At 41.2% G+C, this 15,240-nt stretch overlaps 1 protein-coding gene and 1 long non-coding RNA gene across 8 annotated transcripts in view; both read right to left on the minus strand.

The window, feature by feature from the left end:
- LOC119150727 (cytosolic phospholipase A2 epsilon-like) overlaps positions 1–2,108 on the minus strand; it is a 53,124-nt gene extending 51,016 nt beyond the window's left edge. For all 7 annotated transcript variants that reach the window (XM_037393444.1, XM_037393443.1, XM_037393440.1 and 4 more), the window contains exons 1-2: positions 1,981–2,108; positions 1,144–1,191 (exon numbers count right to left, since the gene is read on the minus strand). The gene's annotated coding sequence lies outside the window, so the exon portion shown is untranslated. The remainder of the gene's footprint in view (positions 1–1,143; positions 1,192–1,980) is intronic.
- Positions 2,109–12,705: 10,597 nt separating this feature from the next.
- On the minus strand, positions 12,706–14,688 carry LOC119150923. Its single transcript, XR_005105231.1, has 3 exons — positions 14,582–14,688; positions 14,002–14,038; positions 12,706–12,753 (listed from the first exon to the last, which is right to left on the minus strand). It is a non-coding gene; the product is annotated as an uncharacterized LOC119150923 (long non-coding RNA).
- Positions 14,689–15,240: the final 552 nt, after the last annotated feature.

Genomic DNA, 15,240 nt, shown 5'->3' on the forward strand with positions numbered 1-15,240 from the left:
CTAAATGGCCCTCCCAGGTACAGGGTTTGGTTTGGTGCTCAAGAAAGACCGTTTCCAACTTCCAAGAAAGCGTTACCCTGAAAGGTAGACGCGCTTAGGGCAAAAAGCCAAAAGCAAACCCCTCAAAGCCCAGAACCATTTTCAGGAACACAGGAGTTAAGCCTAAAATTGGTTGAAAGCTGCCTCCTACTTCTTCCCCCGCCACCCTTCCCCCTTCAACATCAGCACATTTCCTTGTGATCCCTTTTCACAAAAAAGATTGAGGCCTGTGGTATCAGCTTGGTACCGAAGCACCACAATGCGCTTGTTGGCTACATGCTTTCTTAGAAGGCTGACAGTTTCTCTGCACACAACAGCCAAGGCTTCCAGTCTCTCTGGCCTTCCCACGCTTTGTGAAACGTGAGGAAGGCAAAGACTGGTAACATCTCAGGGGGTCAGGAGGAAGTCAAGATGCACTACATCTAGAGTCCAACGCATTACCCAAACGAATTGCCACAACAGAACAAGAGGCAGGAACAGGTAGACAGGCAGATAACATGCACGGCAGTAATACCCAGTCAGACTTGCAGGACTTCCAGTCACTTCATCCCGCGACTTTGTTTTGAATTTAGTAAAAAGGTAATCAGACTCTTAACGCTCATTCTGCTTTTATAACTTCCGGAGAAAGGCTAACACATGGCATTGGCATTACAGTCAGAATTCAAATACCAAAACCACAGCAAAGCTGTGCCTTGCCAAGTGACTTCCAAAGCTGGCTCTCCAGCCTTTCAACAAGACAGCCAAATCTAGAGTCCCAAGGGAACTCTGTGCCAGCTCTGTCAGTGCGACTCAGCTCTCTGACAAAGTACACCGCCATACAGAAATGTAAGTGGGTTTATGCCTCAGGCTCATTTACAATCTAGAAAAATAATAGTGCCCGACTGGACGCGCTGGTTTAAGTGCCCAGCAGGCCTGGCTGTGTAACCACGAGGAACCAGTTCCTCCCCGGCTGTTACCTAAGCAGCAGCACAGCACTCGGAAGCAGCGGGCACACGGAGCCTCGTGGGCCCTCGGCAAGTACAAAAGTTGTAAGTTATCCCTCCGTAGTCAGCAGTCCGACTCACAAGCACAAGGCTTACGTGGAAAAGTAACATCTAGATTGACCTTCAGTTTAGCTCCCCTTGATTTGTCAACATACAATTCCGGATGAACCTAGGTACAAAGAAAAAACAAAAGAGTCCCGTTTCACCGGGAAGCAAATCCAAAGGCCTCTTCCCCATGGCTGCTCCGGCCCAGGAGCTGACTGTCGTGACACAGGATCAGCAAGACACCTGAGCTGCTGCCTCCCCAACCCTCCCCGGTAGTTAAACGCTTGCCCTTTGCAATACTTTTAACAGAAATCAGCAGTCGGGGCGAGGGGGGGGTGGGATTCCACCGCCGGCTTTCCTTCCTTTCCCTTGCCCGCTCGCAGGGGCTGAAGAGGCTCCTGAGCCGCCCCCCTGCGACAGCGTTACCGCAGGCCCCAAGGCAGCCCCTGCGGCCCCAGCTCGCTGCCACGGCCCCGGCCGGCGGCTGGGGGAAAGACAAAGCCCCGCGCAGAGCTGCGGCGGCTGCAGCGGCTGCCCGGGCAGCCCGGAGGCGGCGGGGGGGGCGGCAGGGCGCCGCGGGCCGACCCCCCTCCCGGGCCCCGCCGCCACAAGGGAGCACCGGGGCCGCCCCGCCTCGCCTCCTCGCTGAGGTAGCGGCGCAGCTACGAGAAACAAAAAAGGCAGCACCGTGAGCAGCCCGCTGACCACCGTCACTGCCGGGGAGACGTGAACCGCCGACAACCCCGCCGGTCCCGGACCGGTCCGCCCGCCTCAGCCCGCCCGCCGCCGCCATCAGGCGCTCCCTGCCGCGGCCGAGCGACGGCCAGACACGTCCCCCCCAGCCAGCCGCTGCCCGATGGCCGCGCCCGGGCTCGCCCACCGGCCCCCAGCCGCCCTCAGCCCGACCGCTCACCCAGCGCGCCGCCGCACGTCCCGGCCCGAAAGTCTTCCAGGCTCCCGGGGAAGCGCCGCATCGCCAAGAGCCACCCCAGGGTGCCGCGCGGGCCGGAAATGGACCCACCTTCCGGCTCCGCCCCGCCGGGCCGGGGCTCGGTGCCGCCGCGGGCTCCCCTCAGCCTGCCGGCCCCGGGGCTCTGCGGGGGCCGCCCGCGGGGTGCGGGCTGTGCCCACAGCGGCTGCCTGGGGGGGGGTGTGGGTGGGGAAGAGGCAGGCGGAGGAAAGACCCCGCTCCCTTGTCCCACCTTCCAGCCCTGCCGCGTACCCTGCACCCCTTCACTCCGGTAACGGCTCACTTTCCCGTCACAGGGAGCGGCTATATCTCAAGAGGTTAAATCATGCAACAGCTCATAATGTGCAGGGGAAAACCTCGTATGAGCTTTTCCTAAGTCACACATTCACAGCACTCGTTTTTTCCTACTCCAAAAGTGCACTCCTGCAAAATCTCTATTTTAAAAAAAATATATTTAAAATTGCTGTTACTAACGTGCTTCCAAATGAAACAGAGCAAAAGCACCCCTATTTCCCACAGCAAAACGGAATGCATCATACGCAAAGGATTTAACAATTTGAGCCACGTGGGTGCTTTTGCATACAGAGGCAATAAGTATGAGTGCCCGAGCTGCGAATGGGCAAAGGGCAGAGCGCAGGGCACCCCGCAGCCGCAGCGAGCACTCCCGGGGCCCGGTGGTGTAAACTGGGCTGAGACCCCGCCCAGTGCTCGCCCGGCCAGTGCTCAGCACAGGGCTGGTGGGGCGCTGCTGCCATCTAGCGGCAAACACTTGGGTACTGCACCCGCCCGGTTGGTGGAGCGCGGTTGCTGCTGCCACCTAGCGGCCAAATATCCGTGCTGCAGCCCTTGCGCCGCTCATGCGCGGTGACGCCTCCCCCTCGGCGTTGCCGGACGTATATAACGGCATCGCGATCCCGCATACGCTGCCCTTAGTTTGCCAGAAACGCTACTACGCACAAGTAAAAGCGGATTTTGTCATATGCATACGTAGCCACAAACTCCACCCCGCAGCGTCAAGCCGATTATGCGTATGCACTGCCCTTAGTTTTACCAGAAATTCCCTGCACATGTGTAATATCTGATTTCGTAATGCGCATGCGCCGCCAAAAAACATGCCCTGCGATGTCAAGCCCATTCTGCGCATGCGCTGCCCTTAGGGTTGCCAGTAACCCCACTGCGTATGCGTAAAAGCCGAATTCGTAATGTGCTTGTGCTGCCGGAAACCACGCCCCGCGGCGTCCAGCCCATTATGCACATGTGCTGCCCTGAGTTTTGCCAGACCCGACTGTGCGTGCATAAAACCCGATTTTGTAATAAGCATGGGCCACCGGAATCCTTGCCCCACGGCGTCAAGCCCATTCTATGCATGCGCTACCCTTAGATTTGCCAGAGACCCAACTGCGCATGTGTAAAACCTGATTTCATAATGCGTATGCGCCTTGGGAAACCACGCCCTGCAGCGACAAGCCGATTCGGCGCATGCCAAAAAACCGACTGCGCATGCGTTAAATCCGATTGCCTAATGCGCATGCGCAACCCGAAACCACGCCCCACGATGTCAACCTCATTCTGCACATGCGCTGCCCTTAGTTTGCCATTAATGCTATTGCATATGTGTGTTACGGTTAGGGTTAGGGTTAGGTTAGGGTTAAGGTTAGGGTTAGGGTTAGAGTTAGGCTTAGCGTTAGGGTTATCATATAAACTTAAGATTTAAAACGTAACCCTAAGACTTGACAGTAGGACTAAACCCTATGACTTAGGGTTAAGTCTTTAGGTTAAGTCTTAAAGGTTGAGTGTTAGAGTTAATTTATGTTTAAGTCTTAGGGTTAGGTCTTTAGGTTAAGACTTATGGTTAAGTCTTACGGATGAGTCTTTAGGGTTAAGGCATAGGGTTAGGACTTTAGGTTAAGTCTTCAGGTTGAGTGTTAGAGTTAAGTCTTATGTTTAAGTCTTAGGGCTAGGTCTTTTGGTTAAGACTTATGGTTAAGTCTCAAGGTTAAGTTCTTAAGGATAAGTCTTAACGTTAAGTCTTAAGGTTGAGTCTTAGGGTTAAGTCTTAGGGTTAGGTATTTAGGTTAAGACTTAGGGATAAGACTCAAGGTTAAGTCTTAAGGTTAAGTCTTAGGGATAAGTCTTAGGGTTAAGTCTTAAGGTTAATTCTTAAGGTTAAGTATTAAGGTTGAGCCTTAGGGTTAAGTCTTAAGGTTGAGTCTTAGGGTTACGTCTTAAGATTAAGTCTTAGGGTTAAGTCTAAACGTTAAGTCTTAGGGTTACCTCTTTGGGTTAAGTCTTAGAGTTAAGTGATAAGAATCTTAAGGTTGAGTTTTAAGGTTAAATCTTAAGGATAAGTCTTAGGGTTTAGTCTTTTGGTTAAGTCTTAAGGATATGTCTTAAGGCTGAATCTTAGGGTTGTGTCTTAAGGTTAAGTCTTAGGGATAAATCTTTGGGTTAAATATTAGAGTTAAGTCTTAAGGTTGAGGCTTAGGGTTAAGTCTTAGGGTTAGGTATTTAGGTTAAGACTTAGGGATAAGTCAAATGATAAGTCTTAGGGTTATATCTTAGAGTTAAGTCTTAGGGTTAAGTCTTTAGGTTAATTCTTAAGTTTTAAGGTCGAGTCTTAGGGTTAAGTCTTATGGTTAAGTCTGAAGATTGCATCTTAGGGTTAAGCCTTAGGGTTAAGACTTAATCTTAAGTCTTAGGGTTCAGTCTTATGGTTAAGTCTTTACATTAAGTCTTAAGGTTAATTCTTAAGGTTGAGTATTAGGGTTAAGTCTTAGGGTTAAGTTTACAATTAAGTCTTAAGATTAAGTATTATGTTTGAGTCATAGGGTTAAATCTTAAGGATAAATCTTAGGGTTAAGTCCTAAGATTGAGTCTTAGGGTTAAAAGTCGTAGGGATAAGTCTTAGGGTAAAGTCTTAGGTTTAAGTCTTAGGGATAAGTGTCAGGTTTAAGTCTTTAAAGTTAAGACTTAAGGTTGAGTCTTAAGGTTAAGTCTTAGGATTAAGTCTTAGGGTGAAGTCTCAGGGTTAAGTCTTAAGGTTAAGTCTCAGGGTTATAGTCTCAAGGTAAAGTCTCAAGGCTAAGTCTCAGGGTTAAGTTGTAAGTTTGTGTCTTAAGTTTCAGTCTTAGGGTTAAGTCTCAGGGTTAAGTCTTATGGTTAAGTCTCAGGGTTAAGTCTCAAGGAAAAGTCTCAGGATTATTTATTAGGATCAAGTCTTAAAAGTTAAGTTTTAGAGTTAAGCCTTAACGTTAAATCTTTATCTTAAGTCTCAGGGTTATGTTTTAGGGTTATGTCTTAGGGTTAAGTCTTAAGGATAAGCCTTAGGTTTAAATATCAGGGTTAATTTTTAGGGATAAGTGTTAGGGTGTAGTTTTAGTATTAAATTTCAGGGTTAAGTCTTAAAGGTTAAGTCTTAGGGTTATGTATTAGGTTTAAGTCTCAGGGTAAAGTATTAAGGTTAAGTCTTAAATTTAAGTCTTAGGGTTAAGTCTTAAGGTTAAATCTTAAGGTTAAATCTTAGGGTTAAGTCCTATGGTTCAGTCTTAGGGTTAAGTTTTAAGGTTAAGATTTAGGATTAAGTCTTATGGTTAAGTCTCAGGGTTCAGTCTTAAGGTTAAGTCTTAATTTTAAGTCTCACGGATTGAGTCTTAGGGTTAAGTCTTAAACAAGTTTAAGTTGTAAGGTTAAATCTTAGAGTTAATTCTTAGGGTTAAATCTCAACGTTAAGCCTCAAGGATAAGTCTCCGGGTAATGTTTTAGGGTTAAGTCTTAGTGTTAAGTTTTAGGGTTACGTAACTGGCTTAAGTCTTAGGGTTAAGTTTTAGTGTTAAGTCTTAGGGTTAAGTCTTCTGGTTAAGTCTTAAATATAAGTCTTAGGGTTAATTCTTAAGGTTAAGTCTTAAGTTAAAGTCTTACGGATTGAGTCTTAAGGTTAAGTCTTGAATTTAAGTCTTATGGTTAAGTATTAAGGTTAAGTGTTATGTTTAAATCTCAGGGTTAAGTCTTAGGAATAGTGTTTTGGTTATGTCTTAAAGGTAAGTCTTAAATTTAAATCTTAAGGATAAGTCTCAGGGTTAAGACTTAAGGTTAAGATTGAGTTTAGGGTTAAGTCTTAAGTTTAAGTTTTAGGGCTAAGACTTAAGAGTTAAGTCTTGGGGATAAATCTCAGGGTTAAGTCTCAGGGTTAAATATTAATGTTAAGTATTAGGTTTAAGTCTCAGAGTTAAGACTTAAAGTAAAATCTTAAGTTTAAGTCTTAGGATTAAGTCTCTAGGGTTAAATCTTAAAGGTTAAGACTTAGGGTTAAGTCTCAGGTTAAGTCTTAAAGGTAAGTCTTAAGGTTGAGTCTTACGGTTAAATCATAAGATTAAGTCATAGGTTTAAGTCTTAGGGTTAAGTCTTATGGTTCAGTCTTAGGGTTACGTTTTAAGGTTAAGTCTTATGGTTTAGTCTTATGGTTAAGTGTTAGGGTTAATTCTTAGCATTATGTCTTAGGGTTAAGTCTTTTGGTTAAGTATTAAGTTAATTCTTAGGTTTCAGTCTCAGGGTTAAGTCTTAGGGATAAGTATTGGGGTTAAGTCTTAATGTTAAGTCTTAAGGTTAAATCTTAGGATTAAGTCTTAGAGATAAGTCTTGGGGATAAGTCTTATTTTTAAGTCTCAGGTTTCAGTCCTATATTTAAGTCTTAAGGTTAAGTCTAGATTAAGTCTTAGGGTTAAGTCTTACAGTTAAGTGTTAGTGCTCAATATTAAGGTTAAGCATTAAGGTTAAGTTTTAGGGTTAAATTTAGGTTTAAGTCTTAAGTTTAAATCTTAGGGATAAGTGTTAGATTTATGTCTCAGGTTAAGTCTTAGGGTTAAGTCTTAAGGTTAAATCTTAGAGGTTGAGTCTTAGGGTTAAGTCTCGGTGTTAAGTCTCAAGGCTAAGTCTCAGGGTTAAGCCGTTAGTTTGTCTTAAGGTTCAATCTTAGGATTAAATCTTAAGGTTAAGTCTTAGGTTTAAGTCTTAGGGTTAAGTCTTAGTGTTCAGTCTTAGGGTTAAGTATTAAGGTTAACTCTTAAGGTTGAGTATTAGGGTTAAGTCTTAGGGTTGAGTCTTAGGGTTAAAAGTCTTAGGGATAAGTCTTAAGGTTAAGTCTTAGGGTTAAGTCTTAGGGTTGAGTCTTAGGGTTAAAAGTCTTAGGGATAAGTCTTAGGGTTAAGTCTTAAGTCGTAAGGTTAAGTCTTCGGGTTAAGTCTTAAGTTATGTCTTAGTGTTAAGTCTTTAGTGTAAGTCTTAAGGTTAAGTTTTATGGTTAAGTCTTAGGGTTCAGTCTTGCGGTTAAGACTTCATGGTAAATCTTAAGGTTAAGTCTCAGGGTTATGTCTTAGGGTTAAGTATTAAGGTTAAGTCTTAGGTTTATGTCTCAGGGTTAAGTGTAATGGATAAGTCTTAATCTTAAGTCTTAGGGTTAAGTCTCCAGGTTAATTCTTAAGGTTAAGTCGTAAGGTTGAGCCTTAAGGTTAAATCTTAGTGTTAAGTCTTAAGGTTGAGTCTTAGGGTTAAATCATGAGTGTAAGTCTCAAGGTTACGTTTTAAGGTTAAGTCTTAACGTTATGTCTTGGGGTTAAGTCTTAAGATTGAGCCTTAAGGTTAAGTCTTGCGGTTATGTCATAGGGTTAAGTCTCAGGGTTAAGTCTTAAGGTTAAGTCTTAGGGTTAAGTTTTCTGGTTAAGTCTTAGGGTTAAGTCCTTAAGATTAAATATTAGGGTTAAGCCTCAGGTTTGAGTCTTAAAGGTTGAGTCTTAGGGTTAAGTCTTAAAGTTAAGTCTTAATGTTAAGTCTCAGGGTTAAGTCATAATTTTAAGTCTTGAGGTTAAAGCTTAATCTTAAGTCTTAGGGTTAAGTCTTAAAGATAAGTCTTAAGGCTAAATCTTAAGGTTGAGTTTTAGGGTTAAGTCTCAGGGTTAATTTTTAAGGTTAAGTCTCAATGCTAAGTCTCAGGGTTAAGTCGTAAGTGTGTCTTAAGGTTTAGTCTTCGGGTTAAATCTTAAGATTAAGTCTTAGGGTTAAGTATTAAGATTTTGTCTTAAGGTTGAGTATTAGGGTTAATCTTAGGGTTAAAAGTCTTAAGGTTAAGTCTTAGGGTTAAGTGTTAGGGTTAAGACTTAACCCTAAGTCTTAGAGGTTGAGTCTTAGGGTTAAGTCTTAAGGTAAAGTCTTAAGGTTAAGACTTAGGGTTAAATTTATGGTTGAATCTTAAAGGTTAGATCTTAGGGTTAAGTATTAAGGTTAAATTTTAGTGTTAAGTCTCTGGGTTGAGTCTTAATGTTGAGTCTTAGGGTTAAGTCTTCAAGTTAAGTCTTAGAGGTTGAGTCTTAGGGTTAAGTCTTAAGGTTAAGTCTTTAGTGTAAGTCTCAAGGTTAAGTTTTAAGGTTATGTCTTAGGGTTAAGTCTTAAGGTTATGTCTTGGGGTTAAGTCATAGGGTTATGTCTTAGGGAAAAGTCTTATGTTAAGTTAAAGATTAAGTCTCAGGATTAAGTCTTAAGGTAAAGTCTTAAATTTAAGTCTCATGGATTGAGTCATAGTGTTAACTCTTAAGTTTAAGTCTTCAGTTTAAGTCTTAGGGTTAATTCTTAAGAGTTAAGTCTTAGGGTTAATTCTTACAGTTAAGTCTTAGAGGTTGATTCTGAAGGTTAAGTCTTAAGGTTGAGTCTTTGGGTTAAGTATAAAGGTTAAGTCATAAATTTAAGTCTTACGGATTGAGTCTTATGGTTAAGTTTTAAGATTAAGTCTTCAGTTTAAGTCTTAAAATTAAGTCTTAGAGCTAAGTCTTGGGGATAAGTCTTAAGGTTAAGTCTCAAGTATAAGTCTCAGGGTTATGTCTTAAGGTGAAGTCTTAGGGTTAAATCTTAAGGTTAAGTTTTAGGGTTAAGCCTTAGGGTTAAGTCATAAGGTTAAGTATTGAGGTTAAACCTTATTCTTAAGTCTTAGAGTTATGTTTTACGATGAAGTCTTTAAGGTTAAGTTTTGAATTTAAGTTTTTGTGTTAAGTGTTAGGGTTAAGTCTAAGGGTTAAGTTTTAGGGTTAAGTCTTAGAGTTATGTCTCAGGGTTAAGTCTTAAGGTTAAGTCTTAGGGTTAAATCTTACGGTTAAATTTTAAGGTTAAGTCTTAAGGTTATGTTTGGGGTTAAGTATTAGGGTTAAGCCTTAGGGTTAAGTCTTAGGTATAAATCTCAGGGTTAAATCTCAGGGTTATGTGTTAGGGTTAAGTATTAAGGTTAAGTCTTAAGGATTGAGTCTTAGGATTAAGTCTTCAGTTTAAGTCTTAAAGTTAAGTCTTAGAGCTAAATCTTGGGGATAAGTCTTAAGGTTAAGTCTTCATGTTAAATATAAAGTTTGAGTCTTAGGGTTAAGTCTTAGGGTTAAATCTTAAGGTTAAGTCTTGGGGTTAGGTTTTAAGGTTAAATATTAAGGTTAAGTCTCAGTGTTGAGTCTTAAGGGTGAGTCTTAGAGTTAATCTTAAAGTTAAGTCTTAATGTTAAGTTTTGGGGTTAAGTCTTAATGGCAAATATTAAGGTTAAGTCTCAGGGTTGAGTCTTAAGGTTGAGATTTAGGGTTAAGTCTCAGGGTTGAGTCTTAAGGTTAAGTCTCAGGGTTAAGTCTTAGAGTTAAGTCTCAGGGTTAAGTCTTAGGGTTAAGTCTCAGGGTTGAGCCTTAAGGTTGAGTTTTAGGGTTAAGTCTTAAGGTTAAATTTTAAGGTTGAGTTTAGGGTTAAGTCTTAGAATTAAGTCCTAAGGTTAAGTTCTAGGCTTAAGTTTTAAGGTTAAGTCCTAAGGTTAAGTCTTGGGGTTAAGTCTTAATGATAAATCTTAAGGTTAAATCTTAGGGTTAAGTCTCAAGGATGAGTCTTAGGGTTATATCTTAGGGATAAGTCTTATGGTAAAGTCTTAGCGTTAATTCTTATGGTTAATTATTAAGGTTAAGTCTTAGGGTTAAGTCTTAAGCTTAAGTATTAAGTTCAAGTCTTAGGGTTAACTCTCAGGGTTAAGTCTTAACGTTAAATCTTTAAGATTGAGCCTTAAGGTTAAGTCTTAGGGTTAAGTCTTAGGGTTAAGTCTTAAGCTTAAGTATTAAGTTCAAGTCTTAGGGTTAACTCTCAGGGTTAAGTCTTAACGTTAAATCTTTAAGATTGAGCCTTAAGGTTAAGTCTTAGGGTTAAGTCTTAGGGTTAAGTCTTAAATTTAAGTCTTATTGTTGAGCCTTAAGGTTAAGTCCTAGGGTAAAATCTTAAGGTTAAGTCTTAGGGTTAAGTTTCAGGGTTGAGTCTCAAGGTTGAGTATTAGGGTTAAGTGTTAAGTTTAAGTTTAAATCTTAGGGTTATGTCTTAAGATTAAGTCTTAGGGTTAAATCTCAGGGTTAAGTCTTAGGGTTGTGTGTTAGGGTTAAGTCTTAGCTTTAAGACTTAAGGCTAAGTCCTAGGGTTAAATCTTATGGTTAAATTTTAGGGTTAAGTCTTAGGGTTAAGTTTTAGGGTTAAGTCTCAGGGTTGAGTCTCAAGGTTGAGTATTAGGGTTAAGTGTTAAGTTTAAGTCTTAAGTTTAAATCTTAGGGTTAAGACTTAAGGTTATGTCTCAGGGTTAAGTCTCAAAGTTAAGCCTTAGCGTTAAAATCTTAAGTTTAAGTTTTAAGTTTAAGTCTTAGGGTTAAGTCTTAGGGTAAAGTCTTGGGGATAAGTCTTAGGGTTACGTCTCAGGGTTAACTCTTAGGGTTAAGTCATAAGGTTGAGTTTTAAGGTTGAGTGTTAGGGTTAAATCTTAAAGTTAAATCTTTAAGGTTAAGTCTTAAGGTTGAGTCTTAGGGTTAGGCCTTAGGGTTAAGTCTCAAGGTTAAATCTTAAGACTGAGTCTTAGGGTTATGTCTTAATGTCAATTCTTAAGGTTAAGTCTTAGTGTTAAGTCTTATGGTTAACTCTAAGGGTTAAGTCTAAGAGTTATGATTTAGGGTTAAGTCTTAGGATTAAGTTTTAAGGATAAGTCTTAGGGTTAAGGCTCAGGGTTAGGTCTTAAGGTTGAGTCTTAGGGTTAAATCTTAAGCTTAAGCCTTTAAGTTAAGTTTTTGGGTTAAATCTTTAGGGTTAAGTCTTAAGGTTAACTCTCAGGGTTAAGCCTTAACGTTAAATCTTTAAGGTTGAGCCTTAACGTTAAATCTTAGGGTTAAGTCTTAGGTACAAGTCCTAGGGTTCAGTCTTAAGTTTAAATCTTAAATTTAAGTCTTAAGGTTAAGTCCTAGTGTTAAATCTTATGGTTAAGTCTTAAGGTTCAGTCTTAGGGTTAACTCTCAGTGTTAAGTCTTAGGGATAAGTCTTAGGGTTAAGTTTTAGGGTTAGGTATTAAGGTCAAGTCTTATGTTTAAGTCTCAGGGTTAAGTCTTAGAGTAAGTCTTAAGTTTAATTTTTAAATTTAAGTCTTAGTGTTACGTCTTATCATTACATTTTAAATTTAACTCTTAAGGTTAAGTCTTAAGGTTAAGTCCTAAGTTTAAATCTTAAGGTTAAGTCTTAGGGTTAATATTAGGGTAACTCTCAGGGTTAAATCTTAAGGTTGAGACTTAATGTTAAGTCTTAGGATTAAGTCTTAAGGTTGAGTCTTAGGGTTAAGTCTTAAGTTTAAGTCTTAAATTTAAATCTTAGTGTTGAGTCTTAAATTATGTCTTAAAGTTAAGTATTAAGGTTAAGTCTTAAGGTTTCATCTTAATGTTCAGTCTTAGGGTTAACTCTCATTGTTAAGTCTTAAGGTTAAGTCTTAGGGTTAAGTCTTATGGTTAAGTTTTAGGGTTAAGTGTTAAGTTTAAGTCTTATGTTTAAGTCTCAGGGTTAAGACTTAGGGTTAAGCCTTAGGAATATGTCTTAAGTTTAATTTTTAAATTTAACTCTTAATGTTAAGGCTTAGTGTTACGTTTTAAATTTAAGTCTTAAGGTTAAGTCCTAATTTTAAATCTCTAAGGTTAAATCTTAGGGTTAATATTAGGGTTAAGTCTCAGGGTTAAATCTTAAGGTTAAGCCTTAATGTTAAGTCTTAAGGTTACGTCTGAGGGTTAACTCTTAGGGTTAAGTCTCCAAGGTTAAGTCTTAGGGTTAGGTCTTAGGCTTAAGTCATATGGTTAAGTTGTAGGGTGAAGACTTAAGGTTATGTCTATAGAATTCAGACTTAGGGTTAGGTCATACCTAACATAGTGTTAGGTAATGACTAGAAATTCAAAAACAGCCATGCAATTGTCCATGTTCCAGAAACACGTCTGTTCTGGCTGTTGCAAAGGCCCCAGAAATGTCCATAACTTACAGCCAATTAAATCCTGCTGTAAAAATTGTGTTAGTTTCCAATGAAGAATTAACGGGACGTATGAAAAATGGTAAACAGCTTCTGAAGTGCTGCTTCTTTGTGTCTTGCAGATGAGTAACACTGCAGCATTACAGCTGAGGCCAATAAGGTGCTCCCCTTCCATCTTCCCAAGCTGGGAACTACTCTCTACAGGATAGTATCAAAGTATACGCACATTTTAAAGTTAGGATAAACACTCTGAATTATTAACAATTAATGTTTTGCTCATATTACAGCAGTTATCCAGCTAGAGAGCACAGTGTAAGGTTTACAACCACTATTTCACAAGAAAGTACATCTAAGCATACCTTAATAAGCTGGGCCAGAGAAAGAGATGCGGAAGAGTCGCCAATCTATTCAGAAAAATTAAACACATATTCAAGTTCTGCATACAATCAGAACATAGCAAGAGTTCACCCCTACTGCTGTATGAAAGCCTGCGCTATAGCCTCTGAGTGTCACTGAAAGAGCCACCTCCAAGCCAGTGGAATTTGTATTTGTTCAAAACAAAGTCCAAACCTTAAACAGCTTTACGTATGCCTACGTTGTTAATGAGAAGAAACTAAAGTAACCAACCCCTCCTGAGATCAATCTATCGCTCAGGATACCTCAGAGGGGGACCCTTGCCAAATGCTCACAACTGCTTAAAAGACGGAGGGTTAAGGAAGCTGTCCATTTGCAGCTCGAAAGGATCTAAAAAAATTATTTCCGTTTATTTGAGAAGGAAGTGTCACTACAGGAAACATTGTCAGCGCAGTTTATAAATTAATCAGTTAATAGCTCATCATTTACTAAATGCACACAGGTGTGATACATGAACGCAGTATAGTTTTTGCGCTGTCTTTCGTTTACTTTAATTAGACCCCAAGTTCACGAATTTCTAGATTAAGTTATCCTAAGAGCTTACAAAGTGATCAGATCCAGTGACCTAGAGCTCGTGTAATGCCTCACACCATTCGAGTGAAGAACAAGCAGTTATACTTACAGATGAAAACCAAACACCACCACAAAGTAATGTTTGTACTATGAGGGCTGTTTTGAAATGCATCGTTGCACGTAGCATCCCCCCCAAGGGCCAAATGGAGATCTAGGCCATTACTAGTCAAGTGTCTCCTCGAGTTACTTATTCATGTCTCAGCAGCAGAACAACAGTGTTTTCTGACCGGAAAAAAAATACTGCCCCTTTTCCAAATGTAAATTCAAAGTGGTGGTGTACCAAGTTCAGTGGTGCAAACCTTGAACCTACAAGCTCTAAAAATGAGCATACATTATCGGTACAACACACAGTCACACAAGAAATATTCTAGCCTATTCAGTACGAAATGCAAGGCGTTACTAGGCACAAATACCATTATTCACATTAGAACCGCGCAAATGTTGGCATTGCTCAGTTTTCACTATGCTGAATCAAATACATTGGATTTACAGCATACACTATGTTTCACTGGAAAATATGTTTTATATATATATAATAAATATTATAGTTAAAACATATATATTTTATATATTTTTATATATATAAAAAGAAATAGTACAAGGCTACATATCTTAGACTTAGGTGCAGCATGTAGAAAAAAGTTTCAGCTTGTGTTTTCACATACCTCTTTTGATGTTCTACTCGCTGGCTCAGTTCGACTTCTAGAAGAAGAAAGAAAGATGATCAGAACTTAAAATAAAGCACTCGTAACCAACATAAAGCAGTGAAAACAGTTTATAAAACCTGAACATCAAAACATTGTGTTCTGGTAGTCTTATGAATATGGAAATTTATTTCTGTACATAAAGTGTGCTCTCCTGGTACATTCAGTGCAACTGAAATAAAACCCAAAATCCCATTCCTTCTTTGTCCCCAGTTACTCTAAGATACAGAATACAGCAGTGCAAGAAGAAGTCCTCACATATTTTCTTTCTGCTCTCTAAGTACCAAAACTGTGAAGACTGTGCTAACATTTTTCTGTTCTTGAACAGTCAGCCATCCAAATACGAAGGCACCTTCGGGCAATCTGTATAGCCCCACTATCACAAACAGGTACCCGATAGAGCACTTTGGTTTCTACACTCCTCTGACAAAAAAGAACAGTTGTCTGTAGAAAAGTGTTTCTTGGTGGAAGCCCAAGCACTGTGTTCAGGTACCTACCATACTTAGCCTAAAGTGACTACCAATAGCAGTAGAAACATCACCTGAAAGCAGTTCCTAGGATTTTCTGTGATCGAGGAGGCCTGTGTTAAAAAAATAAGAAAAAAAGTCTTGATTACCAGAACTTGCTTTAAGATCATCTTGAACACGCTACATGCCAGGCCAAGCTGCTCGCTATGGCAACCCAGGCGGCTCCGCATTGTGACAGAGGGGCTCAGGGGGCCACTCAGCACCCCTGGGGGAGGGGCCTTCATCAGCCCCGCCTGGGCCGCCGGTGTCCCTGCTGTCCCCCAGCCTGTCACCGCCCCGTGCCCTGTCACACTCCAGGGCTGCGGTGTCCCTCCTGTCACCCCCTGGGGCCTTCACCACCCAGCGTCACCTGTCAGCCCCTGTGCCTCTGGTGGCTCTCCCAACAGCCCTGGGCACATCACCGCCCCGTGCCCTGTCACCCCCCAGGCTGTCACGGCCTGCTGTCCCCTCCTGTCACCACCCAGGCTGTCACTGCCTGCTGTCCCCTCCGGTAACCCCCAGGCCTGTCCCTGCCTACTGTCCCCTCTGGTCACACTCCACACTGCCACTGCCTGCTGTCCCCTCCTGTCATCCCCAGGCTGTCACTACCTGGTGACATAAGCTACATAAGATAAAAAAGAAAAAAGAAAAAAACCAAAACGAAAACCTGCTTAGGTGAACACCAAAACACCCA

This window comes from Falco rusticolus, chromosome 7, assembly GCF_015220075.1.
Source record: "Falco rusticolus isolate bFalRus1 chromosome 7, bFalRus1.pri, whole genome shotgun sequence".
NCBI classification, from domain to species: domain Eukaryota; kingdom Metazoa; phylum Chordata; class Aves; order Falconiformes; family Falconidae; genus Falco; species Falco rusticolus.